The 27,307-nt window shown below is 33.6% G+C and overlaps 2 long non-coding RNA genes across 2 annotated transcripts; both read right to left on the bottom strand.

The window, feature by feature from the left end:
• Nucleotides 1–5,787: 5,787 nt before the first annotated feature.
• LOC107398333 (uncharacterized) lies at nt 5,788–7,744 on the bottom strand. Its single transcript, XR_001575217.2, has 3 exons — nt 6,074–7,744; nt 5,954–6,027; nt 5,788–5,901 (listed from the first exon to the last, which is right to left on the bottom strand). It is a non-coding gene; the product is annotated as an uncharacterized LOC107398333 (long non-coding RNA).
• Nucleotides 7,745–20,276: 12,532 nt separating this feature from the next.
• On the bottom strand, nt 20,277–22,819 carry LOC107398332 (uncharacterized). The gene is made up of 2 exons (XR_010333554.1): nt 21,106–22,819; nt 20,277–21,046 (listed from the first exon to the last, which is right to left on the bottom strand). It is a non-coding gene; the product is annotated as an uncharacterized LOC107398332 (long non-coding RNA).
• Nucleotides 22,820–27,307: the final 4,488 nt, after the last annotated feature.

Raw genomic sequence — 27,307 nt, 5'->3', positions numbered from 1 at the left:
ATAAATAATAAAACAAAGGTTTTGAAATAAATTGAAAAGACCTACATTTTAATCTGAATTCAATCTCATTTACGAGAATAATTCTAATGATACTAGCAAATGTTTACTAAACTTTTTCAAATAAAAACAAATATCACGTAACTGGTTTTAGATCTTTTATGTGCAGTGTTAATACTCACCATCATGGTCATCATGGCCTTCCATTCTTGAAGACATGATGATGAAGACTAATAAGAGAACACACGTTTTCTACATTCATAAATGAAGAACGCATGCGTTAAATTTCAGAATTCTTAGAAATTGAAAATATTCCAAATTAAATTTTTCAGAGGTCAATATTTTTGTTAATGTAGGCGATGGGGGTTAGTCTTATCCATCCTAGGCTATTCTCCGCTTTATCAAATAGCGTCGGTTTTATTTTATATTTCAATTAGGAGCCGAGATATTGATAATTGTTTATAATGATCGTTGTCCATAAATTGTTATTTAGTGGCTGAAGCAAAAACCCTCTCAAATCTGACTCGTAAAATATAAAGCATACAGACAACAAAACAAGTTAAATAAATGTTTTAAAACTCCATTATGTTATTTAATAAGTAATAGCTAAAAATGGTTATTTTTTCGGTTGATTATTTACTAAAATGGGATGTCGATTACAATTTTTCCGAATTTTTCTTATTTTTTTGGCAATTTCTTTCAATATTCTTTTTTTTAAGATTAAGGAGATTACTACAAATATGTGTATCTAAAAATTATGTTCCTACGTGCTTAAATAAAGCCAAAAAATAATTAAAACTAAAAATATTAACGAAGTATGCCGCTCAACTTTCAGGCTGTTATATTGGTGTAAACAGATATCTTTTCGAGTAATTGTTTATAATTTCCTTATCTAACGTTAAAGCACAATTTACCCACAACAAATTACTGAACAATATCGCCTTAGTTGTTCAGAAAATTTGAATATTAAAATATCGTTATTTGTTAAGTCAACATTTCATTCAAATTTATTTGTTGCCACCAAGTGGAAACTAAATCATTTCGTATAAAAAGAAGATGTTAACGTTTTTTTCAACTTTTTTCATTAGTATTTAATATTTGCTAAAAGTAGCTCCAAATTTGTTAAAAAGCATAATAGGATAAACCATTTACCAGGATGACAATAAAACGCATTTTTTTATTTATCAATCCAAAGGGATGTATTCTAAAGTGTTTCTAAATTTCTGTTAAGTAAACACCTAATATAACAATAATAAACAATAAATTCAATTTTAGAATGTTAATAAATATCAAAAAAATAATTTTGCATCTTGCTAAATTGTTTATTCAATTTTGACAATCATTATATCAATTGGTGTTGGGATTTTAAACCATCTATTGCATCGTTGGTACACATAGACTGATCTACGGAATCAACTTTCCTGTGTATATAATTTAATTCACTTTTAAAGCATTTATGCACAAATAGAGATCCACCCATATACACATTTTGAGGTATTTTTGCGAAATTCGAGATCCACACGGTGTTGCCATTTTCAGATCTCGATTTGGTCTTTTGTGCCTCTTAAGTTTTATACAAAAACGATCGACGCGACCCCTAGGGTATCAAACTCAGAACTACAAATGATATACATCTAGGTGTAAATGCGGAAAATGAGATCCGGTTAATATTCCGTCTCCTGCACCTCTGGACCCCGTAGATGCCGAAAAACTGGTCTGTTCGTTCCGAGATCCGCCCTCCGGATCTCAAGATCTCGGATTCCGCATGTATGTACAAAAAGTGATCTCGAATTCCGCAAATGTACATATATATATATATATATATATATATATATATATATATATATATATATATATATATATATATATAATATATAATGTATATATATGTACATTACTCTATTACTAAATATAATATAAATATAAATATTACTAAATTCGTACGTGTCATAAAATGCGTTTTATAAAACTTGTATCATAATATTCCTTGTTATGAAAGTTATAATAAAATTATAATAGATTATGGTATTTTGTTGACGCATATGCGTAACCAATAATTGTTTTTGTTGGTTTTTTAACATACTTCTCTTTATCACTGAACACTTTGGTCATTAAATATATTTTCATGTGGATTAATTCATTATTGTCGAGATGACAGATAATAATCTGATCATTAGAACTCATTAATGGACGATTCATGTTATAACAACACATGTCGCTACGAAAACTGATACATAGAACTGTGTAATATAATATGCATTTCTGTCACATAATATAATATACTATTATAATTCTACCAGTAGATAATGGTCATTTTGTATGTTTCATCATAAGTGTGGATAAAACTCCAATTATAATGTGATTGTGGATAAAGTAATTTATATATTAAATAAATAATTAAAATATATCAAACATGAAAGACACATTGTTAAACAATACGGTGACTGATTATGTGCTCTATCGTTCATTTGCTCAAACGAGTGAATGAAATGAATGAATGAATTTTTTCGAATAATTTATTCGATAGTTGACATCATTTGATAACTCATTATTCGACAGTAGTCAAAATTATTCGATTGTGTTCAACACTTCATCTTCTTCAAATAAGTTTTCTTGTTGATTTGGTAAGTGAACTGGTAAAACTAACACCATGTGATCAGTCACTCAAAGGAAATTGCAGTAACCTCCATGCTGCTTCAGTGGAACTGACATAGCGGTAATCTTGGTTTTGTTTAGCATCGTCCCAATCTGCATTTGGTTGATGGTGTTGCGCTTGTATGGTAATGTAATCGCCTCCTTTTTCGACATATTTGTGTAGATACTTGATTGTATACATAGATCCTTAACACTCTACATTCATGTGACAGTCGTAATACCCTGTTAGGTATATGTATTTATTATGGGGCACAATTCATCTATTGTCAATAGCAGTGTCTTCATAGTCTATTGTTCTTCTATTGTTTGGTCGTTTTTATCGGGTTGACGCAATGGATTGTCTCCTAGTAAGAGTGTATTTTCAGAAAATGGTTTGGTATAATGTTTCCGGCATTTACCATTTTGCATACACACTCCATCGGGATATACCACACGTATGTGGTGTTGTTTTATCAACATGTAATACATGGTTCATTTTCTTCATCTGGTATTACGGCTGATACAGCTGCAACAACTAATTCTTCTGTGTTTAATTTATCTTCAGGTGTCAAAGTTACTCAAATATATACATGGGGTAGACCCCGTTTTTGAAATTGTACACTATACATATAATATAACACAACACCGAAAGTCAGTCCAATTCCAATTTGGTCGATTAAATGAAGTAGTTTGGTATGAAACACTCTACACACCAGGTTCGGCCTATGTTCATTGTTCAACCTTGATCTTGATTTCTATCTTCCGGAATTGTTGCTTTAAACGATGCTATCTCGAAAAGACTGTTTGCGGAGCGAGTGTGTTCTCTATAATTGTTTACGTCATAAGTGTTTTCTGTTAAAAATCGTCTAAGTTCCTGAGGACATTGAACTAAATCTAGGGGTGAAATCTAAACATTATTGTATAGTCCTTATCTGCGCATCTAAATTCACAACAGTTCAAAATTTGACAATTTTTAATTTGTTACGTTTTTACTATCTACTCACCCCCTGTTAGAAACGGGTGGTTTTTGTTTTAAAGATTTTCAGGGTTCGTTTACAGAAAGCGAAATTAAGATTTAATTCAAAGTTAAACTAATTCGAATTAAGTTGCCTTTTAAAATGCATTGACAAATGTAAAGTTAATCGGGATTAAAATTTAATTGCAATTAAAATTTTCTGTAAACCAGCTCTAAGGGCGGGTTTATAGAAAGCGAATTAAATATTTAATTTCAAATTAAAAAGTTAATGTCGATTAACTTAATTTCGTGACGTCACTAATCGCGATTAAATCGATTTAAACTAATACGTTGTTAAATTCCATTTAATCGCAATTAAATCTAGAAATCGGTTTACAAAAGCTCAATTAACAGTTAATTGCGATTAAATTATACATTAATATGAAATTAAGTTAATGAAGGTAGCTACTTCATTAAATTTTAATATCTGTCATGTTTGATGCCAAAAAACTTTGAGATAGCTTATATTTAAATAAAATAAACACGAAATAAAGGTAAATAATATACATTTTTTTATTATTATTCAAAAAATTACAATTAGATGTCTGATGTATCACTTACGACTACATCATCATCTGATGATTCTTCTGAGGATGAAGTAAGAATGGAAAGAATACCTAGAAGATACCGAGGGATAAGAGATAGGAGAAATCCTTATGAAATTTTCGACGAAGAAGAATTTAAAATGAGATTTAGATTCTCGAAGGCAACTATCTTATGGCTTCATGAGTTGATCGGTCATGATTTAGAACCTACAACTAGAAGACGCAAATCGATATCTGCAATAAATAAGATTTTAATTATACAATGAGGTATTTGGCAACAGGTTCCTTTCAACAATTAGTGGGTGACACTGTTGCTGTACATAAGTCATCAGTCTGTGTTGTTATAAAAAGTGTTATCCAAAAAATCGCTCAACTTAAACCACAATTTATAAAAATGCCAAACAGAGAAGAACTACATAATGTTCAGTTAAAATTTTATCGTAAAAGAAGAATGCCAAGAGTAATAGGTGCAATAGACTGTTCTCACATAAGAATTGAATCAGCCCCAACGCTGAAATTTTTCGTAATCGGAAGGGATTTTTTTCAATTAATGTACAGGCAGTATGCGATGCAGACCTGCAAATAAGAAATATTGTCGCGAGGTGGCCAGGAAGTGTCCACGATAGCACAATATTTAATGATTCATCCCTCTGTGCACATCTAGAAAGAGGTGAATATGAAAATGGTTTTCTACTTGGAGATAGTGGATATGCTTGCCGTCCCTTTCTTTTAACTCCAGTACTGAATCCAAGAACAGCTGCGGAAGAAGCTTATAATTTGTCACACAGAACGACTAGAAATGCTATTGAACGGTGTTTTGGAGTTTTGAATCGTCGTTTCCCTTGTCTGTCATTGGGACTGCGGACTAAAGTGAACACTACATTAGCAACTATTGTGGCTTGTGCTGTGTTACATAACATTGCCATTTTCACAAATGATAATGAACCGCCAAGAGATCCAGAAGTTGAAGTACCTCAAGAACTTGAAATTGAACCTGTTCATAGAAATAATAATATTAATGAAAATACTGCCGCTCGTACGGCCCTTATAAGAACACATTTTCATTGAAAGAAAAAACAAATAAGATTTCAATATTTATTAATCATTTCGGCTAATTCTTTCCAACTCTTTTTCTTTAATTTTTAATTCTAATTCGTACATCTTTTTTTTAAATTCAATTTCCATGTTTGCTAATTTTATACGCTTTAAATATAGTGTTCTTTTCAAATCAACTGGTTTTCTTTTTTAGAAGGGGTGTATTTTTTTCGTGGTGGCTGGTGGGTAGGGATTTCTTCACAAACGGTTTCGGATGGGGGAACACATTCATCTTCAAGGTAAATGGGGAGATCAGAAATATTTACATTAGAGTGTCCTTCAACAGGTTCCAGGACAGGAGGGGATATTTCCTGATCTTGAGTTAATAGTACTATATCTAAAAATTTGATAAATTATTTGAAAGTTAACGATTCTTGTTTGAGATCAAATGTGTGTATTAGTATATTATTATTATTATTATTATTATTATTATTATTATTATTATTATTATTATTACTATTAAAGCATGGTTTATTTACCTTTATGGTAAATGTTGTCATCGTCAAATAGATTTGGTAAGGGCCTTGCCTGTGGCTCGACCATTGCTAAGACTCTAGCCCCCACGTCAGTTAATTGGCTCTCGAACGTTCCACCCCCAGTTTTCGAAATGTTTTTCTTAAATGGATAAGAAAATTAGTTTTTCTGAAATTTAATTATTATAACTAACCTTATCTTCATTTTTTTTCGTTTAAGCTCTGCTGTATTTCCCAGTTCATTTGTCTCATCTAAGTATCTTTTTTTCTAAAAATGTAAACAGTCACTCATATAAATAATATTATTTATTTACATTTTCTTTAGCAATATTTTTTTTAGCTGTCCGGCGTAAATTGGACCAAAGCACTTTCATCTGCTTTCCTGTTCGTGGTGCTGTTGATGATGCTGAATTAAACTCTTCAGCCACCTTTTCCCATGCGTCTTTTCTCTCCTTTTGGGAAACACCGTCGGTTTCTTTATTTTCTATTTTGTTTTGATATCTAAAGGAAAGGCAGAGGTGGATGTAGGATAACGTAAAAGAAGGAATATAATGTCATATTTGAAAAAAAAAGGTTGGATTAAAGTGCAGTGCAAAAATCATGTGGAAAAAAATTAGGTGCATGTTTGATACTGTAGTGAGACCGTGATTGATGATGGTTGATCGATGTTTAAATGATTTACAACTTATTTAATTTATTTATTTAATTAATCTTGAATTTTACTTTTGTTTTTTTTTTTGAAATGATTTGGCTCGTCTAGTTAATTGATCCGCTACATGATTATTTCACTTACCTACGTTGTGTTGGTTTGATGTACGAAGTCACTCTTATAGTGATATCGCAATTTGATCTTAATTCTTATCAGAAAGGGTTCAGGATTTATCCGTAACGCAAGTCCGGATTCAAAGTAGTGTCAAAACGCATGGGAGAAGGGATTTAAACCACAAGTTTCCTCCAAAGTTATTTATTACAAGAAGAAAGGATATTCCGTTGTATGGATTACAATAATCAATGGTTATGAAAGTTTCATCAAATTTGGCCAATGGTTTATGGGTGTATGTGTTATAAAGTCGTCAAAATATATCAGAATCGTAACCACAATTCGTTTTGTATTAAATTTAAAATAGTTTTGTAGTCGTTGAGTGATACGAAAAGTTTTTCTTGGTAACTCTTTGATATTAACCTGAATTAATTTAATTCAGTAATATTCAGCAAATTTAACCTATGTTTCAGACGATATTGTTCGAACTTATATGATCCAGGCAACTGACAGCGCGTTTCTAAACTACTTGTACCAGAGTCGGATTATAACATGCTCGCGGAATGTTTGATAAGTGCATCGCATTTAATTTTTTTACGCCCTAGTGCCGAAGTACCGTCTCCGGTAAAAGTCAGGTGATCAACACCTAGGACAAATTCCGAACAAAACCCGGACACACAAGCTTTTACAAATCAATCTGAATAAATGTAGAAGTAATTTCTCTCTAAAGTTTTCCGTCCACGAGCTTTGACAAAGACTTGTGCAGAACTTTGCCATGTCGCGATATCAGTTTATTACAGATAATCACGGATGATTATGTCTGCTCGATCGTCCGTAGTAGCCTGCAAGTACGTGGAAGTACTTGCCGTTGGGACGGGAATTACAACGTCCATTCTAAGTACAACGGGCGGAAACTACGACCTGCCACCGCGTCTTAGACCTTGTTAAAGTTGGGGAAGAGCGTCCCCGAGGACTACGACTCTTCCCATGAAGATGGCCAACTCACGAGCCTGTAATTTCTGATCTGGACGCAAAAGAGAAACATTCTTTTGCTTTATCGCCTAACACGTCACGACAGAGAAATCGTTCTACTCTAACCCTATCTTTAACTAGCAACAACATTCTACTTCGTAAGGTTTTGGCATATGAAATTTAAACTATTTGTATACAACAGTTTGAAAAGCATCGTGAGTTTTGATTTTAGTTTTGGTTGTTGTTTAATATTTGTTGGATGCCGTTTCACTCAAATTTGTTGTAACAACGTGATGACTAACTTCTAATATTGTAACTTAAATGGGTGATATTCAAAAGGGAACTAGAATTAGTTGTTGCGAGGTGGTTTTAAGTTAAAATACCATTTTTCATAAATTTGCGTAATTTATGTGTGAAGCACGAAATTTTGATAACTCGTTTATCGCCTAAATTTTGGAGAACAAATAATTTGTGGTCACTAGAATTTTATGAGATGAATGACAATGATCACTATTACGAAATGACTTTGAAGAAACTCAAAATAATATTATAAAATTAATTGAATAAAACTAATTAACCCTTTAGAGGGCTTACCTAGAAATTTTAATCCTCCTAACGCAGAATGTTAGCTGCTTCCCAGGTGTTGTAGTTCGCAGCACTACCTAATCGAACGAACACTAAACTTGTCTTGTTTTTAACTTACTCACTAATCACTAACGCTATCACTTAATTTAAGAATTTAAATTAATTTACTTTAAAGTTACGATTAAATGCGCTTAGTACAATTTAGACGCACTAAAAAGGCAAACGAAGATGTTTTAAATTTATAAAAGTTTAAAGGACCACACGACAATCGACTACCTCGAAAGACCGTCAAAAATCCAATCCCTCCCAAAGTCAAGGGCTAATCTTGCGTAAGCTACACTAACTCGCTTACCCCACTACCCTTGTTAAGTAGTTTCCACATATGCGAAATTTTGCAAATTTGACTCTTATGATGTCTTGGCATTTGATCAAACCTTGTTTAACTTTCTAAATATTATTATTAATTAACAGCTGGGGTGTTTTCCGATTAACAATTTCATTATAATTAAACATTAAATTTGGTAATCGTCGATCTGAACTGAATACAATACAAGAACGCTATGGAATTTCCCCAAATATCCTGAAAGAGAAATTAAACTCCAAAATTGGTTGTTGTCAGGTCTGAAGTTGTTTTTGGAACACAATGAAATGAATTTTGTGTAACAACAAATTTTGTTTGTTTAAATAACACAGAAAATATAGGGAAGAACCCCGTGAGGAAACTGTAATTTTGGTCGTACTACCCCTTGTTAGATGTCGCCCCCAGTACTACACCGGTACTATTTTAACATTTCCGCGTTTTTCTCCAATTTCCTTAGGGATTTTCCTGTCTACTTTCCTCTTAGGATTATGTTAGTAACGGGCAGCAATCGTGTCATGCAATTTTTTTGCTTACAATAATTTAATTAAATAGAATGATTTATACATCCGAATTTCGACGGCTGCGCCTTAAATATTAGGGTTAAATTTTACATCAAAATGTTCAGAAAAATTACGCGTGTTTTTCTAAACTACTGGTTTCGTGATCTGATTTTGATTTAACAAAGAAATCGTTAATTACGCTGCAATTTCTTATAAGGAATGCACATGTGTGCTTGTAATTTGATATTCTTTTAATAGCTCTGTTCTGTAACGAATTTGTCAACACCCCCTATTCAAGCGGCACTTGACCAGCGTCGTTTTGGCTATGCTAATCTAGTTAACAGACATGAATTTCAATCGACCAATTCGTTCTTGAAGTTTTGCAACAATTTGTTAACAATTACGCCGAATAAAATGAATTATTCAATTGATTCCTTCCCGAGTTATTTACTGATCATCAACCTGTCTTAAATTGGCTCATAAATTCCTTTCTTTTTGAAACGTGACTAGTTAATTTCTAAACAAAATATTGGATTTAATTTTAGGTTTATCAATAAATTTTGGCTATTTTAAACAAAAGTAAATTAATTATGCTTTTGTGAGAAAATCATTGGATTAGCTGGGCGACTGTGGTGCAGAGCCAGGCCCTCGCCAACCTCCATATCTTTGCATATCCACTTGTTAAAACACATGGCCTTTCGACCACCCAATTTGGCGATTTATAACGATTTGAACAGTTCTTGGAAAGTTTCGTGGGAACGATAATTTTCTAAACATTTTAATGCTAACAAAGGAATAAATAAGTTAAATTAAAATTTGTTGAAAACTTTTGAATTGAAGTTGAATTAATATTACCAAAGAACTAAACGTTTAAACTGACTCCGAATATTTTGCGCTGGTTAATAAAATAAAATTTTAAATACCGCGATCATCACAATACCTAAACATACGATTTAAAAAAAAGTTAGAATTGTGTTTTGCACCAAATTCCAGACTCAGGAGACGTACAAACCTAACCTACAATAATCGTTAATTTATGCCAAAGTAGCTACATACCTGTTTATAATATCTAGAGCAATTTCCTTTTCCCTTTCGGTAAAGTTCTTAGTTCTTTCTCGGTGCACCTTTGCCTCCGTCATTTTAAATTTTAAATGTAACTTGCACATGCGCACACACAGACCACACGGGAGAGAAATTATAAAAACACTCGTGAAAATAGCCACTGAACTTAATCAATTGTGCCAACCCCGTCAAATGTCAATTTAATTCGAATTAGTTGTTCACAATTAAAATTTGATTAAAAACGTATATGTAAACCGTGATTAATTTGATGGCGATGTTAAGTTAATTTTGACATTAAATTAATTCAGAATCAAAAAATGTTCTATAAACCCGACCTTAGTCTTCATTTTAAGTTACAGGGACTCCACCTGTACGCAAAAAACCGTGTCGATCTAGCTTTATTTGTAGTTTTTTTTGTCAACTTTAGAGGTGGTTATGATAAGGAAGGGGTGGTTGTTTTTTGGTGTTAGTATTTTTTGTCTCATTGTGTACTACTTGGCTTTCGATGCCAAACAAATTGCGTAAAATAAAAAAATATTTATTTACAAAGTCCTAATCCAAACACTTAATGGGTAGTATTTATAAAATGAATTAAATGCTTCTACTTCTAATAATAAAGGATAGACGTATTTATGTTTTATTAGAAAGAAAGAGTAAAGTAACGGCTTTTGCTACATTTCATAAATACTACCTAATGTATTTATTTAGGTCTTATTTGCGCACCTAAATATACAACATATCCAATATCGTTTAGAGCAAATTATGTAAAACCGAAGAAGAACTAGAACTTTAGAGCCAGAACCACATTTTTTGTTTGATACTTGACCACATATCTAAGTTTTCAAACTTTTTTCTCGAAGCATATAGAATCCTATCTGTGAGAATTCAATTTAGAGTAAAATGAGCGTATTTGCAGAACATTTTACGAAGTTTACAGAGAGCTTACAGAATGCTTTGGCCTTAAAAAATAACATTCTCGTTTTTTTTAAATAACCAATTAATCAGGAATAAATGAAATTTGTTGTTGGATATCGTGCCAAGAAAATAATTATTTGAACATTTCTACCACCTTGAAATCTAAAATATGAACATATCTGTGACTTTATCCTTCCTTTCTACCTGCTCATGCGGGAGCCAATTCGACCATCACCTTTTGTAGAATTATACTTATAAAGATTAACGGGAACTAATTCGACCACGACCCACCGCAGTCGCAGTTTGGGTCAGGAAGGACGCCGATTTTGTTCAAGTGTTTTGTTCGCATTCTTGTTAGAGAAGAAATAAGAGATCGTCCTTTATTAGGATATGATGCAAACCAAGGTTTAGGGGGAGTCTTATTCCCCCCTAACTGCAGTCTTATTCCCCCGAATTCCACAGTGGGATTGTACTCAAGCCAGAAAAGCTTTCCGTCTTTGAGTTCTCAGTATTAACAACTCATTCCGGATTCCAGTGACGTGCGTGAGAATGTCTGTGGAGGGTTTGGGTTTGATATGTATTCTAGCGCACTCTTGCAGTCTGAAAAAATTACACCTGTTGTATAAAGCGATTAGATAGTCCTTCTATGAAGTAGGCGTATCACGAGAACGTGTGTCCGGTGTCATGTATTAGCTCAGCCTGCTGTAACCTTTAAACTGTAATTATCTCAAACGTAAACCGTTAGTTGCCGTGAATTCTCGTGGTCGTGGTCGAATTGGTTCCCAATAATCTCTATAAGTATAATTCTGTAAAAGGTAATGGTCGAATTGGTTCCCGGGTGATGGTCGAATTGGCTCCCGCATGAGCAGGTAGGTAAAAAGGATTAAGCCAAATATATGTTAATATTTTAGATTTAAAGCTTGTAGAAATATTCAAATAATTATTTTCTTGGCACAAAATCCAACAACAAATTTCATTTATTCATGGCTAACTGGTTATTTAAAAAAAGGAGAATGTAATTTTTTAAGCCCAATGCTCTCCTGTAAATTTCGTAAAATGTTTCGTCAAGTAATGACTATTAAGACATCTCATATGGTGACGTTGCGTTCGTTAATATGTCTATTAATACTATTAAAGCATCAAAATAGAGACAAATTACAAAAATAATTTTAACATTTTTCGACATAGTACCCATTAAGTTCTATGCGTCTTCTCCATCGTTTTGGAAGTACTTGAATACTCGAAGAAATATTTATCCATAGCCTTTAAATTGTTAAAATACGATTTGTTTTTGACCGTTTTGGAACTTGTAAATTTGTTCATACACTTACAAACGCCATTTCTGTTATCATAATACTTTAATCTGTTTACCTGCCTACCTACCTGACCGATGGGAACCAATTCGACCATCCCCGGGAACCAATTCGACTATAATTAGAGAGGATTACAGAATTTGGGAACCAATTCGACTCGTCCCGAATTCGTGACACAAATAACACCCGAACGGTAAATGGTCTCTATGGGGCAAAACTGGATTCCAGCAATAATTATTTAATTTGCTTCATTTTTTTAACATTTTTCTTTTGACATTTTGGTCTGAGTTCCGCAGAACACCACCTTCCGCAGACTTATTTTAATTTCCTTTAATAATTTCTAAGCTTACTTGATTGAAGGACTTTTCGATCGCTTTGTATGTCCATCTTTTATTGTGACAACTACTTGACGATATTGGAAGCACTAGGGGAAAAGAGTGCTACAATAAATAATTTATTAAGATTAAAAATGATTGTTATTATTAAAACTTGTTATAAATTGGATTATTAGAAGGGATAATATTAGTATTAACTATCATTCTTAGCAAAAAAAAAAAATTAATATTAATTTTTTTTGTGTTTTTTTTTACACCTTCCATATCATCACGCTGAAGGTTGGTGGCTCCTCCTGCCACTTGACTATGTACCGCCCCACTCGACGTACGTTGGGGCCCAGGGGTGGAGGCGGCACAGTACAGGTCATATAAGCCACCACCGCCTGAGTGGTGGCCGGTACGATCGGCCGAATCGTCCGTATCATATGGGGGGTTACGGCCCCCATAGTAATAAAAGAATGGTATAATCCTAAAACAGATCACAAAAATAAATAGACGCTCAATCGTAGGTTTGGGCCTATATTAGCGGCAACAAGCAAAAGTGCAGTTCTTAAACATTATATAGATACTTGACTTAGTCTATACGTTCTGTAAGAATTATAATTCTACCTGGTTTACACAAAGGTTTCTTCAACTTTGGTGGTATTGGCGGTGGTGTAGTGACGTATGCTGGTGGGGGTTCTATAGGTTCCTCTGAAGGAGGTATTTCTATGACGGTAGGAGGAAGTTGGAAACTAACGTATGAAGGGGGAAATTCAGCAGGGTGTTCTAGAGGAGGAAGAGGTGAGTTAACAATACGTGGAGGTAAATAGATTTCTGCTGTGCTAAGAGTATGACGAATAGGGAAGTAGACCCAAAGTGCAAAAGTAAGAACACTTGAGGCTAAAATAGCAAAGAGTGCGAGGATGCAGTAAATCACAATGGTATTTATATTTGAAGAGTCAGGAGCGGAGGGTAGAGAAGAACATGTGAAGATTTGATTAAAAGTATTGTTGGGAGCCTGTGTTCCAGAGAAAAGAGTATGGATAGTAAGGGAATAAAGATGTTCTGCTTGACCCCAAATTATAACATCAGGTTGAGATAAAAAATAAGAAACCGTGAGATTGAGTGTCATATCGTGCCGCTCAATCTTTGGATGAAAATAAACATTTGTCCAAAAGGGTGAAGGGATGAAAAATCGGAAGAAACATATGTTAGGGGCTGCAGTCTGTTTGCGCAAATGGAAAATTTCGGGAACGGGACCCAGCAGGGGCGGATTGGAAACTTTTGGCGGTTCTGGAAAATTTAGGTTGGTCCGGCCCACTGACTTCCTCGTGGTTTGTGATAATAACATAATGTAAACTAATTATAAGTAGGGATAGATTTTTTAAATAATAATGAGATAGGTATTTGAATTATATAACAATAATAAAAAATAACAACACAGTCTTGTCTTAATTAGTTAGTATAAAGTTTTTTACGAAGTAGTGAACTTTGCAGGGAAACTTCATTTGTAATGTCCTCAGTACACAAACTTGACAAAACGTCTCTGTTAACTGCCATTAAAAGAAAAGATTCCAAATGCTCTGACGATAACGTGCTTCGTAACCTATTTTTAATAAATTTCAAGGTAGAAAAACTTCTCTCACAAGCAACTTGAGTAGTTGATAATATTAGGAGGTATTTATATGCCATACTGATGTTCGAATAGGCTTCAGAAAATAAATTGTATTTTTGTAACGTTGAATAAACCCATACGGCGCAATTTTGGCATCTTTTGCAAGTAATTACAAATTCTTCGCAATTAGCCTCGATTATGTCTGACTCGTTTTCATTATTTTCAATAGTGGTGTATTCTTCAGAAACTCTTTTTTTAGTTGATCCCAATTATTTGCCAAACTTTGTAGTTCCGATTGTAACTGCTCTTGAGTAATATCTGGGTTAAAATTGACAAGTATTTTACACAGGTTTTGCAAAGCATTAGTGGGTACTGCATTTTTTATTTCTTGAAAGTTTGTAGGAGAGAGGCAAGATAAGTCTTTATATAGTTCTCCATTTCCTTCAAATCTTCTTTTCAAACTTTCTATGCTGGCATCCATTATAACATTATGAACATTTACCTATTAAAGACAAGCTCACTTGAAGTACTGTCTTCGTCTAGCATACGTTTTCGTCGCCGTACTCTTATTTCAGGAAAAGTTTCTTGGATAACTATGTCGTTGTCAGGGTTTCGTTTTTCCAACTCTTCTGTAACCCAGTGAATAAATTTTTTCACGATGGTAATTACATCGCTGCATTGGCGTTGAATATTTTGTAACTGCGTTAATGTGCTTAGAACCATTTGATGGTTTTTTTAACAGATCGGTTCCCACTGATTGTAAATATTTTGACAATGGTGTAGTTATCCAAAAAATTCTTAAATAAATAAATGCTGTCATAATGGTTTCAAATTTTAAAAGAGAATCTTTTAAAGATTTGGCTTTGGTGCGAATGTCAGGTGACATATTTTGTGATGTTTCAATCGCATGAAGAGATAAGATTACGTCTACATACAAGCAGTTCTCGTTGGTTTGACTATGGAGCGGACCAAAAATTTTGTTCAAAGCTGCATCTTTGGCCCACCAACGTGTTTCGCCAATTGTTTGTAGCCTATTTTTTTTCTGCTTACTCACTTTAACCCAGATGTCCATCCTTTTGTAAGATTCTTTAAAAAATACGGCAATTGCATTTAGTAACAAAAATAAGGAGGCTGCAGCAATAAACGTTTGAGTGGCGTCGCTAATCTCTCGATTAAGCCAACTTGAAAATCCCTTATAGCTTCCCTGCATGTTTGCTGCACCATCCGTTGAATTTGCTACGCAATGCCTTTGGTCCAGATTATTTTGTTCAAGAACTTTTTTCAAAAGCTCCAAAAAACCTTCTCCTGTGGAATCGGTGCAGTTCACGACAGCCAACAACTTTTCCTAGATTCCTTTAATGTTGTCTACATATCGAATCACCACAGAACACTGATCTTTAACAGACACATCTTGTGTAGTATCTATCTGAACAGAAAACATGCAGCTTTCTGGTATCTAACGGCAATATTCTTCTTAATCATTGCCGAAATTGTCGCAATAACGTAGTTTACCGTTGTTTTGGAAATAAATGTAACCAAACGACCACGACCTTGATTTCCTGCTACATGAGCAGCTTTGGTTTTTTTAATCACATTTTCTAAATGGGTCTTTAGCACAAAGTCGTATGTACTGAGTAGAAGCATTACTTCTAAAAAATTTCCATGATCAGTGGCTTCATTGTCCAAAGTATAAGCAGATTCAGAAGGACCAGTTACCTTATAGCTTAATCCTCTTTTTCCAATCAACCTTATTACATCTACGACTCTTTCCATTACTTGTCTCTTATGCTTTATTTGACTTTGCTCAAGATTCTTGAGATCGGAGCATGTTAGTTGATCCACAAGTTTATTTTTTTAATTTAACATGTAGGCTTCTACACATAAATTATGCTGTTTGTTATGTTCATGCTCATTAATTCGTTGGTAAATGTGTTTCTAATCTTTCATACCAGAAGTAAACGGGTTACTATCGTTAGGCTTACTGTATGCTAAACATAAGCTACAAAATAAAGCCTTTTTTGAATCCGAATAAGAAAGCCAAAGTCTTTGAGTCCCATTGGTTCTTTTAAATACATTCTGTGATTTAAACGGTAGTACAGTGTCGTCATTTGGCGGACATGGATGAAATTGAAAGAAAAAAGCCGTCTCATTTGCTGCTGGTTTGACGAACAAATCTCTTTAATTCAGCGTAGGAGGATCATTATTTTGATATTCCGGTGATATTGCTGTAACAGGAGAGTTTTGATCTTCTGTACTTGACAAGTCCGAGTCTGGAGAAAGTTAAAGTAAATCGTCTCTTTTTTTGAGTTAAGGTGTTTTCATTACCTTGAGGTTTTGCCAATGGTGCTTCAATAATTTTGGAAGAGTTTTCACCTTCTTCGTTTACCAACTGTGTGGACGAATCATCTGTGAGCTCTTGGCTTTGAATACTCGTTTGGATAGATGCACTCGACGATGAGGTACTCGGTCCACCACCAGTTGAATATAAATCTGTTATTTTTAAGCATTTTGCAGCTTCTGCTTTCATAATTTTTCTTTTTTTTTTTCACGAACTTTTTGAGTTCCCCCTTTTGTTTTGCGTTTTTTTTTCACTATCCATTGCAACGAATCAACCGCTTCGTACGAATGCTCTCAGTGATTTGCGTTTTTAAGTTTAATTTTGTTTTAGTATGACCTAAGCGTTAAAGTCAATGGTTTGTTGCAAGACTCTTATGTATTAAGTTTCGTATGCTTTTGAAATAACATCAAAACATTTTTCGAACAATCTTATCGCTATTACTGGAGAAGTCTGTTTAGGTTTCAGGGAAATAATTTATTTTGCTGAGTATTCATTGGGTTGTATTTTCTTTAAGAATGTGTTTTAAGGATTATAAAAATTATAAATATCTATTATCACTATTGTTAAAATATCTTGTGGACCGGCCCGGCCCAAATGCGGGCACCGGCCCTTCTGGATTTTTCCAGAATTCCAGATAGGCTAACCCGCCCCTGGGTCCCAGGTCAATGCTATGGATCTATAGCACCTCCGATGGCGCTACAAGAGATGACATCGAGGCCAGGACACAAAGAAAGTAACCCACTAAAAAGGGATAAAACAAATATGATATACTTATGAATTTGGCACTTTTAAAAACATTAAATACTTAATGTGGAGGAATCAAAATTCCACTCTACATGGTAGGGTGCAGCTGAAATTTCCAATAGTTCCGTAGAGGGTGCTATTGAAGGTTTAGTGGAGATGTGTATGTACTTGTGCTTGCTACCGTAAATAACATGACTAAATTTATATGGTTGGGGAAACAATACAAGTAAGTACTACGACTACTAAGGGGGACACTACCGTTATTTTGTTGGAACACCGTCACATTTAAAAAGTATGTTATGCCCACTTGTCCTACTACAGCTAGTCTGCTACTTCTAAATTCGTCACTTATCACTTGCGTTTGTAAGTTGGTCCATTCAATATAATGAACGAGAGACGAGTTCAGTTTGATAGCAACACATTCGTGTTGCGGCACTGTGATATTAGTTTGTTCACGAAAAATTAACGCGGTCGGGAAAGAGTTAGGACGAAGTTGCCGGAACTGTTCAGTCACCACCTGATGCAGTAATTGTGTTAGAAGAATTAAAGTTAGTATCACTGCAAAACACAGAGATATTAGGTTCATTTACTGTTTGATTTTCACTACAATAGTTCAATGCTTTTAGTCATGCCTAAGGGGTGCTCTTTACAATTTTAAGTGCTGGAGAAGTAGTCTTGAGATTTTATAAGTTCCTAATACATACTGAAATTACAAAGGCACTAATTTTAGTCTTACAATAATTGTAGGTATAAATTGATTTAGTTTATTTATATGAACAGAGCATAAGAAAAGAGTGCTACAATAAATAATTTATTAAGATAAAAAATGATCGTTATTATTAAAACTTTTTATATATTGGATTATTATATAAGGATAATATTAGTTATTAACTATCATTCTTAGCAAAAAAAATATTATTTATTTATTTATTTTTAATTAGATTATGATTACGCGCTTAATGTGTATATAATTACATAATAATTCTACTGAATTAATTGCACAAGGTTAAAAGAGGTTACATCCAACGCGGACCTTCATTATGAATTTGATCATGTAAAGAGGGTGGTACCTGTGGTAAAGGTGCAGTAGGGGGGTTAGACTGGGCGGTACATTGCGGGCGAGTGAGGACTTGGATTGGTTCTTCAAACACATGATTTTCTTCCAACTTTTTGGTGGGTAGATTAGGGGTTTTCACATGGTAATACTTGTGCATGACAAAGTTTGTCATGGTGTCCCATAACGAAGCAATAATTTTCAATGAACATCCTCCTTCAGCTTTATGTAGAACTATGGCATTCATAACGACTTAGATGACGAATTTAACTGCTCGGCAGATGAAATAAACTCCAATAAATCCACTTGTCCACGTTCCAATAACTGTAAACCACCCCCAAACATACGCGGACGTACTCTTCGCCAATTTCTCGATGTCTTCCTTATTGAAGAGTTTATCGATCGTCATGGAATGTTTCTCCGGAAATTTTTCTTGCTATGATGTTGTTAAGCGCCTTCCTCTCGATTCCGAAAAGAAATGAATTTTGTGCTTCTTGTACTGATTTTATAAAGTCCACCCGCTCCAACATTTTGTATAGGTTTAAAGTCTAACTGTGGTTCTGCATCGGGTTGTAATTGAATAGGGGTAATTGCAAATGACGGCATGGGATTGAAAGTGATCCATTGATTGTTAATATGATATAAAGGGGGTATGACACTATTACACGGTATTTCTTCGGATGTCCTTTGAAGCACTCGCGTAAGTGGAGTCATAAATAAAGACGTGTTTCCTACCGAAACGGGTAACTGAGTATAACATAAATTTCTCGTCTAATTTGTACGATTCGCGGCACGCATTGCAAAATATAAAGTACTTCACCGGAAATTTTTCCCACATAGCCTATTTCATTCTTGATTAATGAGCTAACAACCGAAGGTGTTAAAGTTGCCAGGGTCAACCGATTTCGAAGAATTTCGCGGTGTAGTAGACATCCTCGATGAACTGCATAAATGTGTTGTTTTGCTATCGCCCTCTTGAATGATTGTTCGATATATAAAAACTTAGTGTTCGTGTATAGAGTTAAATCGACGTTTTGACTGGACGGGTTTCGATGCCAATTTGGTAAATGTTCTTGCGGGAAATGAATGTACACCACGAGTTCCGGATGTTCTGTAATGTAAACTTCAGTGCTACACAAGGGTTGCGTCTTTCTTAACTTTAATGCGAAAATTTGTTCTTCATCTTCGACCACTAAATATTTTGTAATCAATCCCGAAGCTTGCGTTTCAATGATCACTGATCCGTTTTCTTGATAAAGCAGAAAATGCTTATCACATACTTGAGGGGTTAAAGGTGACCAATAAGTCTCTCCTATTTCGACAGCTAAACAACTTCTCGCTGTATGATCACACGTAATTCCGGATTTTAAAGACACTTCATTTTGTTCCAACTTTACTCGCGCAAGATAATCTTCTACTTGAATTATAACAATTGCTTGCACAACGACATTTAACCAGGAATGAGAACCTGTGTATTTTTCACCGTAACATGTTCCATCTTGTTCCAAACTTCCAGAAATAGTGATTGACGATATCGTAGTCGAATTCATGGCGATTTGCGTAACTAGATGACCTCCAAAGCCTCTCCAAGTCTTCTCATTTTGAATTTCTTTACACTGTGCCTCGCCAACTGGTTGTATAAACGAATCCAAGCCTTTATTGACGAGACTTGAATGGGAGTGCATACCGCAATGCATAATAAATTCGCGTAACTTCAAGTAAGCATGTGTAAATGTGTAAAAATGTGAATCAAATCGTTTTAACACTTGTACATACATACACGGGGTTTGCGAAATAATTTTGTTCCGGATTCGGACAGGATGCAACGTCTTTTAATGATATAGCTGATATATTTGTGGATGGATTTTGACAATCGTATGCGATAAGTGTATTTATGTACGACTGAGTTATAAAGTAATGTTTATAATATAATTATGCGGCCATAAAGTACTTCTTTATGGTACTAGTAAAATAAAGTAGCTTTATTTTCAGAAATGTCAAAATTTATTTGAAGTTATAATAATACATACATATCAACTTTGTAACATTGTAACCATATAAACATACTATTGCTTGTTGTAATAATGATTTACATTTATAACACTATTATTGTTGCCACAAATATTCATTCCTACAACTTCGTTGTTTTTTGCTTCACTCTCGGTTCCACGCAAACTTGTAAATTTTTCGTGATTTTCCGAAGAGATGCTATTGCAGGCCAATGGTTCTTCACCCAAGATCAAGTTTGCAACCTTAATTTTAGTATTTTCACATTCTTCGATATAACCTTCTGCCACTGTAGTTGAACGCCAACCTCCGTGTCTTTTTATCCTTTCCATAGTGGCCTCTGCATTTGCCAGAAGAGAAGCTGAGCTACGTCTGAAGCAGTGACCTGTATATGAAGAAGCATTTTCAAGACCCAAATACTTGGCCACTATAGCAGGCACACCCCCAATTTTGTGGATTCCAACTGGTTGAATGGTACATTTTTCCTTGGTGTAGTTGATAAAAAATCTGTTGTGCGGTGTCTTGGTGGGTCGAATTTCCATACATCTTCTGACAAGTTCAAGTAGATTAACATTTTCGAGTTTACCTGCTGTTATTATAAAACATCGATCCACTTTGGTTTTGGTGTCTTCCAGCTTAATTAAAAAATGGGTTTTGCTGTCTTGAACACATGTTGTCGTTAATGTCACTAGCTCTTGACGTCTACATGCACCAATATTCTCATACTCCAAATATGAGAACAACCTACGAGAAATTATGTTTTTAAAATAAATACTCGAAACAAAACCTTAAAAACGTCTTACCTTATTAAATAAATGTTCCTTGGTGTCAGCTTTTCTCAAAAATTCGTCTATATGGTCTTTACTCAATATAAGAGATTTTTTTGGTTTGTGTCCTTCACCTTTTCGTTTCAAATAAGGTATGACGCTTGGAAATTTACTAATGTCAATTCCCTCTCGTAGATTGATGGTTGATCTTAGCATAGAATATTTGCTCCATAATGATGAACTTTTATACCGGGACAGCTCGCTGCTGAAGTACGCTAGAATGGTATCTTCGCAAGTTGTATCAATTTTCTTATTAGAACGCCATTTCCGATACGCATTATATGTTTCTTCGTACAAATGCTTGGATTTTGATGGTAACAGAGAATCTTTCGCATCAGCAGCAATATTTGATATTTCGCTGCAAGTTTCTTCTTTATTTGAACTGCACGTTTGCATTTTGCTTTCAAACACAATTTTCACATCACAAAAATAATAAACAATTCCGTAACCAAACAACCGAAAAAGCACACTTGGTGCGTTTCATTAAAATTTATTAATTTATTGAAGTTTATTAAATTCATTAATAAACCAATTTCGGCAGTCGAACATAAAGCTTTGTATGCAATTCGTACATAATTAGGCTTTTTGGACTTGTCCTATTTATGAGACTCGCTCGCAAGCTCGCTCGTCCATAAACTTAGGGCTCGTCCAATAAAGACCTGCATTATGTACTTATTACATAAATAGCTATTATAAATTCCCTAGTTTTTAGATACCCCAAATGTAGCTTTTCATTTCTGGACCAAGCCAATTGGCGCATGGCAAAGATTTTAAAAATTATTACCAAATACATTTTGCATACCCCAACTGTATTCAACTATTATACGCACATAAAAGAGATACACCTAATTGTTCCAAGTCTACTAAAATATCTGAACACTCCATTATGGATTTTCATTTAGAGATCGCTATTAAAACTTTAATGTTATCGTAAACATGTTCGGTTTGTGTCTTAATTATCAAAAAATATCACACGTATACGACAACGTTTAACGTTAATCAAGCGTTGGTAATTTTAACAAAGACGTGAACGTAAACGTTGTTATTATGGCATGGAAATATTTGTTTTCAACACCCCAATATTCGACTATGCCTTCATAATAATTCTTGGATTCAGAATATTTACAGAATTGATAAAAATAAGTGCAAAACATTCCCCGTTTTCATTCCGACTACAATCCGATCTATTCTTACAGCATCTCCTCTTTCACGACAGCTTATATCGTTTATAGGTATGTGTCTATCGAGGAGAATCATCGGCACGACCTTCAATCCTGAATTCGTCTTCGACTCATGAGCCTTTGGCGAATCAACAGGACAGACAGGTCATTGTTGTTCGATATTACTGTAAGTCATGAATAGATGAAAGAGTCCCAAAACCGAGAAATGTTTTGAGAATATTTGGCAGCACTCAGTTGCCCGTCAATCTTCGTGGGTCCTCAATCTCTATGGCCACTCGAGATCTCACCAGTTCAGATTTAAGAACAACTGCATTCTCAATATAAAAGGCGGTGATAGGAATCGAACTCAAAACCTTGTAATTATCTGTCTAACTCTATACTAACTGAGCTATTTATGTCTTGTCCATTATAATTTCTAATCAGCTACAATAATACATCAAATTGCGCAATATTACGAAATTAAAAAAAAGTTGGATTCGCAGTAATTCGAACCCGAGACCCCTTGGATTGAACGCGAATATCTTACCAACACGCCTATATACAGTCGTTTTCGGATTGAATATATTATATTGTCTATGCTAATTTTCTTATTGATTAAAAAATGAAATTCGCTTCGCATGCTACGCACTAGTCCACTTTGTGGACGCTCATGAGGACTTTGTATCCAAATTTATTTCTTAAAGGTAAACACGCACGTAATACGCTCGATCGTGCAGCGCTTAATTTAATAACGAATAACGCATTTTGACTTTTGAGCGTTTTTACTAAACAGAAGACGGTCGATGGTCGAGCGTTGGTATGGTCTATAAACATCCTTCAAAAATACGCTGACACATCGGCCTACTCGTTTAAAAAAACGAATTTACTATAGAAACAATTTTTTCCCGTTATAGAAATTGTTCTTATTCTTATTGTAGTATTCAACGATAGGCAACCAACAATGTCATTATTGTTACCTAGTTGTCTTCATGAAAAACCATCGATAACTATTTTTATTTTTTTATTAAACCTTTTTTAAACTCTAGTGTGAGTTTATTATGAATGGCCGACCTACATTATTAACAATATTTTTAAATTTTTAGTTGATTCTTTTTTAGTTTGCATATCTAATTGAATACTACACGTAATATTATCACAACCTCATTCACATCCTAGTAAAGTATCAAATAAATGGATAAATCGCCTCAAACATAGAACATCGTTCTATGTTCTATCTTATTCCATTTTATTTTGAATATGATGTAAGCAACAGCTGGATCTTTGCGAGTCAGTATTCGGGGAAGAACTGGAATGGCTCCTCGTTAGCGGCGCATGATCATGAACGCGACGTAGAACGTAGCTGTGGCGAATTATCATTCATCGACTTTGATTCTGTTGTAAGAGTGGTGCAGGTCGGAATAATAAACTTGGTTGTTATTTGAAATTACATATCTGTGGCTTGGTATAAAAAGGGCGGATATCACAAAACTATACATTCGAGTAATCAACCATTGTTTCCAGCTACTGATTTGGTCACACATTTAATTTTCCGCCATTCTTTTAGAGTTAATGCGACTTTATCAAAAATTTGTAAGCGTTTATAAAAAGGTTTAAAGAAACTGTTACACCCTTTCAATTTATAATTATCCCAAAAATGTGAAAAAAAAGTGACAACCACCTTTTTAATTTTGGTTTTAAGAAATAATATTTAAGGACATCTGGCCTTTAAAATAGACAAAAAATTATGACAAAATTAAAAGAATCACAGTTTTGTGCCAATAACAATATTCTTTGTGTCCTGTTCATCTCTATGTATGTTTATATTAAAACAAAAAAGACTTATGTCCACACGCCTACTACAGCATTTATTTAAAAAAGCCCGATGTCCCACATCGGTCATTTTCTTACAGACTGGTGTCTGTATTTACGTCTTTTTCATTTTATAAAGTCAAGAACCGTACGAGATACGGACTTCGGGCTTTTTTAAATTGAAAGAGTGGACATTTTTACCATATAAACAGTACTTACTTATATATGACCAAAAATGGACATCCCCCCCCCCCTTTTTACACCAAGCCACAGATATATTAATTGTTTAATTTACCCTTAACATTACAATTATTTTATATTTAATTCCAACATCTACTAAATTAATCTACTATATCTACAGATGCAATGCCATAGCACTTGACGATGCAATTAGCCAGAAGAAATTCATTTGGCGTAAACCAGCTTCTGACAATGCGCAAATTGTCATTGCTGGCTCTGAAATCGCCATGCATGGCGCTATTAATTTTGTTAAAAAACACTGTTGCGAGTTTTGGGACTTCGTTCAGATCTAGTTTACATTCTTTTAAGCATTTTTGGAATTCTGAACTTTTGGGGTCGCGAGATTGCAGCATTTTCTTCCATTTTTTTTTCTCTTGAGTCCTTGTCGTCCTTGTTGCCCAAAATGGGATTACATGCCTCAAACTCTTCACATACGCTTCTGATATGTAGAGACTTAGTAACACGTAAATATTCGGTGTTCCGAATAGCCTAAAATAAGGAAAATGTTATTAAAAATTGACTTTTTAAAACAACTTACTAATTGGTTTTTCAGATCCGCATTTTTTAACTCTTCTTCATGGCATTTTTTCTCTAATTGTCTAAGTTCTTGATTGGTTTCTCGAATTACTTGTTCTTTTTCATTGTAGAGGCTATGTATTACTTGCTCCTTTTCTCGAATTACTTGTTCTTTTTCATTGTAGAGGCTATGTATTACTTGCTCCTTTTCTCGAATTACTTGGTCCTTTTCTTGAATTACTTGGTCCTTTTTGGCTACCATTTCAAATAAAGTTGTAACGTTTTCCATCTGCGTGACAGATAAATGTACATAAGTTTTTTTTGTTAGGTAAATGTCCGGCACAATTTCAATTGCGCCATTGTTAACCTTTTTAGAACCGGAAAGTACGTCATTATTTTCGGATATTATAAAACATATTTCGCTAGATAATAAATAATTTAAATTATTGGGTCATTGTTTCCTTTGATCAATCAATTTAATAAAATAATATAAATAATCTTAAATTACTTAATACTGTAACTGTAATATTTTGTGGTATCCTGGGATTTGCAGAAGAACAATCAAAAATAAAGTTGGTTTATTCAATGCACAAACAACAGCTCTTGGAGTAACATGATAAAAAAGTCAGAAGCTCTCAAATTTTTAATTAATAATTTCACGTTTTAGAGAAAAGTAAAATTCGTTTCCTTTTCGAATTACCATGCTGTCTTTAAAACTGTGCCGGACATTTACCTAACATGGCCTGTATAAAGCTGATAGCTTTTTAAGATATACGATTTAGTATGATTAAAAATTAACATTCACATAAAAACTATGGAATTTTATAGAGAAACACATATTTTTTAATTGTTAAAATATTAGAAAACATTGTCGAATTTTAACGCAGTTTTTGAGGTATAAAATCACTAAAATTCAAGCCTTAATTTGTAAGTGGACTAACTTTACAAACTGTGAATTTTAGGGATAACAAAACTGGACTAAAGCAAACAGAATTGTTCCAGCTGCATAGAATTCGACTATTTAATGAATTCATATACAAATTTTTGTTCTGAGGCGTTATAATTTACAATTAAAAACTGGTATGTCGGAAAAGAGATAATTGATGAGAATTTATGGACAAACTTTTGCCATCGCCGCCACTGGAACTGCACAGTTTCGTTGAAATAGAAGAAATCCTTACTGACTGTAAATAACGTTTTCGAAGATGTTTTGCTTGTTTTTCGACATTAAAATAAAAAAAATATCAATTCCGTCTACTACTTTCCACGAATTACAATTCCCATTCTTTATAATTAATATACGTAAATTCTGAAAGTGTTGCAACTAAAACTTGCCCAAATTAAACAAAAAAAATTTACAATAAATTAAAAAATGACCAATACTAAAGAGAACAAAATTGTAGCAGAATATTATACACCATTAAAAACAAAACAACCATCTGAACTCCAACAATTTAAAAATAGTTACAAATCTTTTACTCTTGATAAAAAACTAAATATACCAAGAAATATCAATGAAGTAACGCAAATGAGAAATCGTAATTTTGCCATCGAATATCTCAATTCGACTGTAAATAAAAAATTAACAAAGACAGAATTTTGCAAATCTAAAAATATTTCCAGAAATTCTCTCAATATCGGGCTAAATTCAGTTGGTATAAAGATTGCATGTAAAACGAGAACAAATGAGAACAAACGGGAACAATCCGGAGCAAAAGAGAACAAATCGGAACAATTGGGAACAAAAGAAAGAAAAAGCAAAACAAAAAATAAAAAAATATTCGATAATGTAGAACACAAAGCAGGTGGTCGTAAACATATAAGTTTAGATGAAGAAGCAGATGAATTAATTAGTAAATCTTTAGAAACTTTTCAGTCATAAGTGGACAAACTAGTTTCATACATTCCCAACGATGAGAAAGAAAAATGGAAAAAAGATTTAAAACCTATTATTACTGAAATAGACAGATTAGAAGATGGAGCAAAAATAGTTGGTTTCAAACAAGAAGTTGTAGATAAATATATTGCAAGAAAAGCAGCTAATTTATTCCTTGAACAATTAATTATGACAGACTGTGAACTAGAATCTGCTAATAATAAAATAGATGAATTGGAATATAAATTAGACAACTACAATAATTATGATCCTAAGAAACTAGCAGAATTAAGAAACAAAATAGTAGTAATACCATCAAACATCGATGATGTAAAGAAAAGAACTCTGAAAATATTTGAAAGACATACTAAAAATATGAGAGCAATAAATGAAAAGATTCAAAAATTGTAAATTAAATGGAAAGTACTGTATTCAAGAATTTAAATATATTCAATGAAGAATATCCAAAATTCCGAAAAAAGTTTTCAAGTCTCATTCAACAAGTTAATAAATTAAAAATTATTATTTTTGTTCTTATGTTTATTATCGTAACTGAAATTATTGTTTTCTTAATTTA

The sequence above is a fragment of the Tribolium castaneum genome, chromosome 3, assembly GCF_031307605.1.
Source record: "Tribolium castaneum strain GA2 chromosome 3, icTriCast1.1, whole genome shotgun sequence".
Lineage (NCBI taxonomy): Eukaryota > Metazoa > Arthropoda > Insecta > Coleoptera > Tenebrionidae > Tribolium > Tribolium castaneum.
Note: the sequence above shows the minus strand (reverse complement) of the source record. Positions and strands in the feature narration are given on the sequence as shown.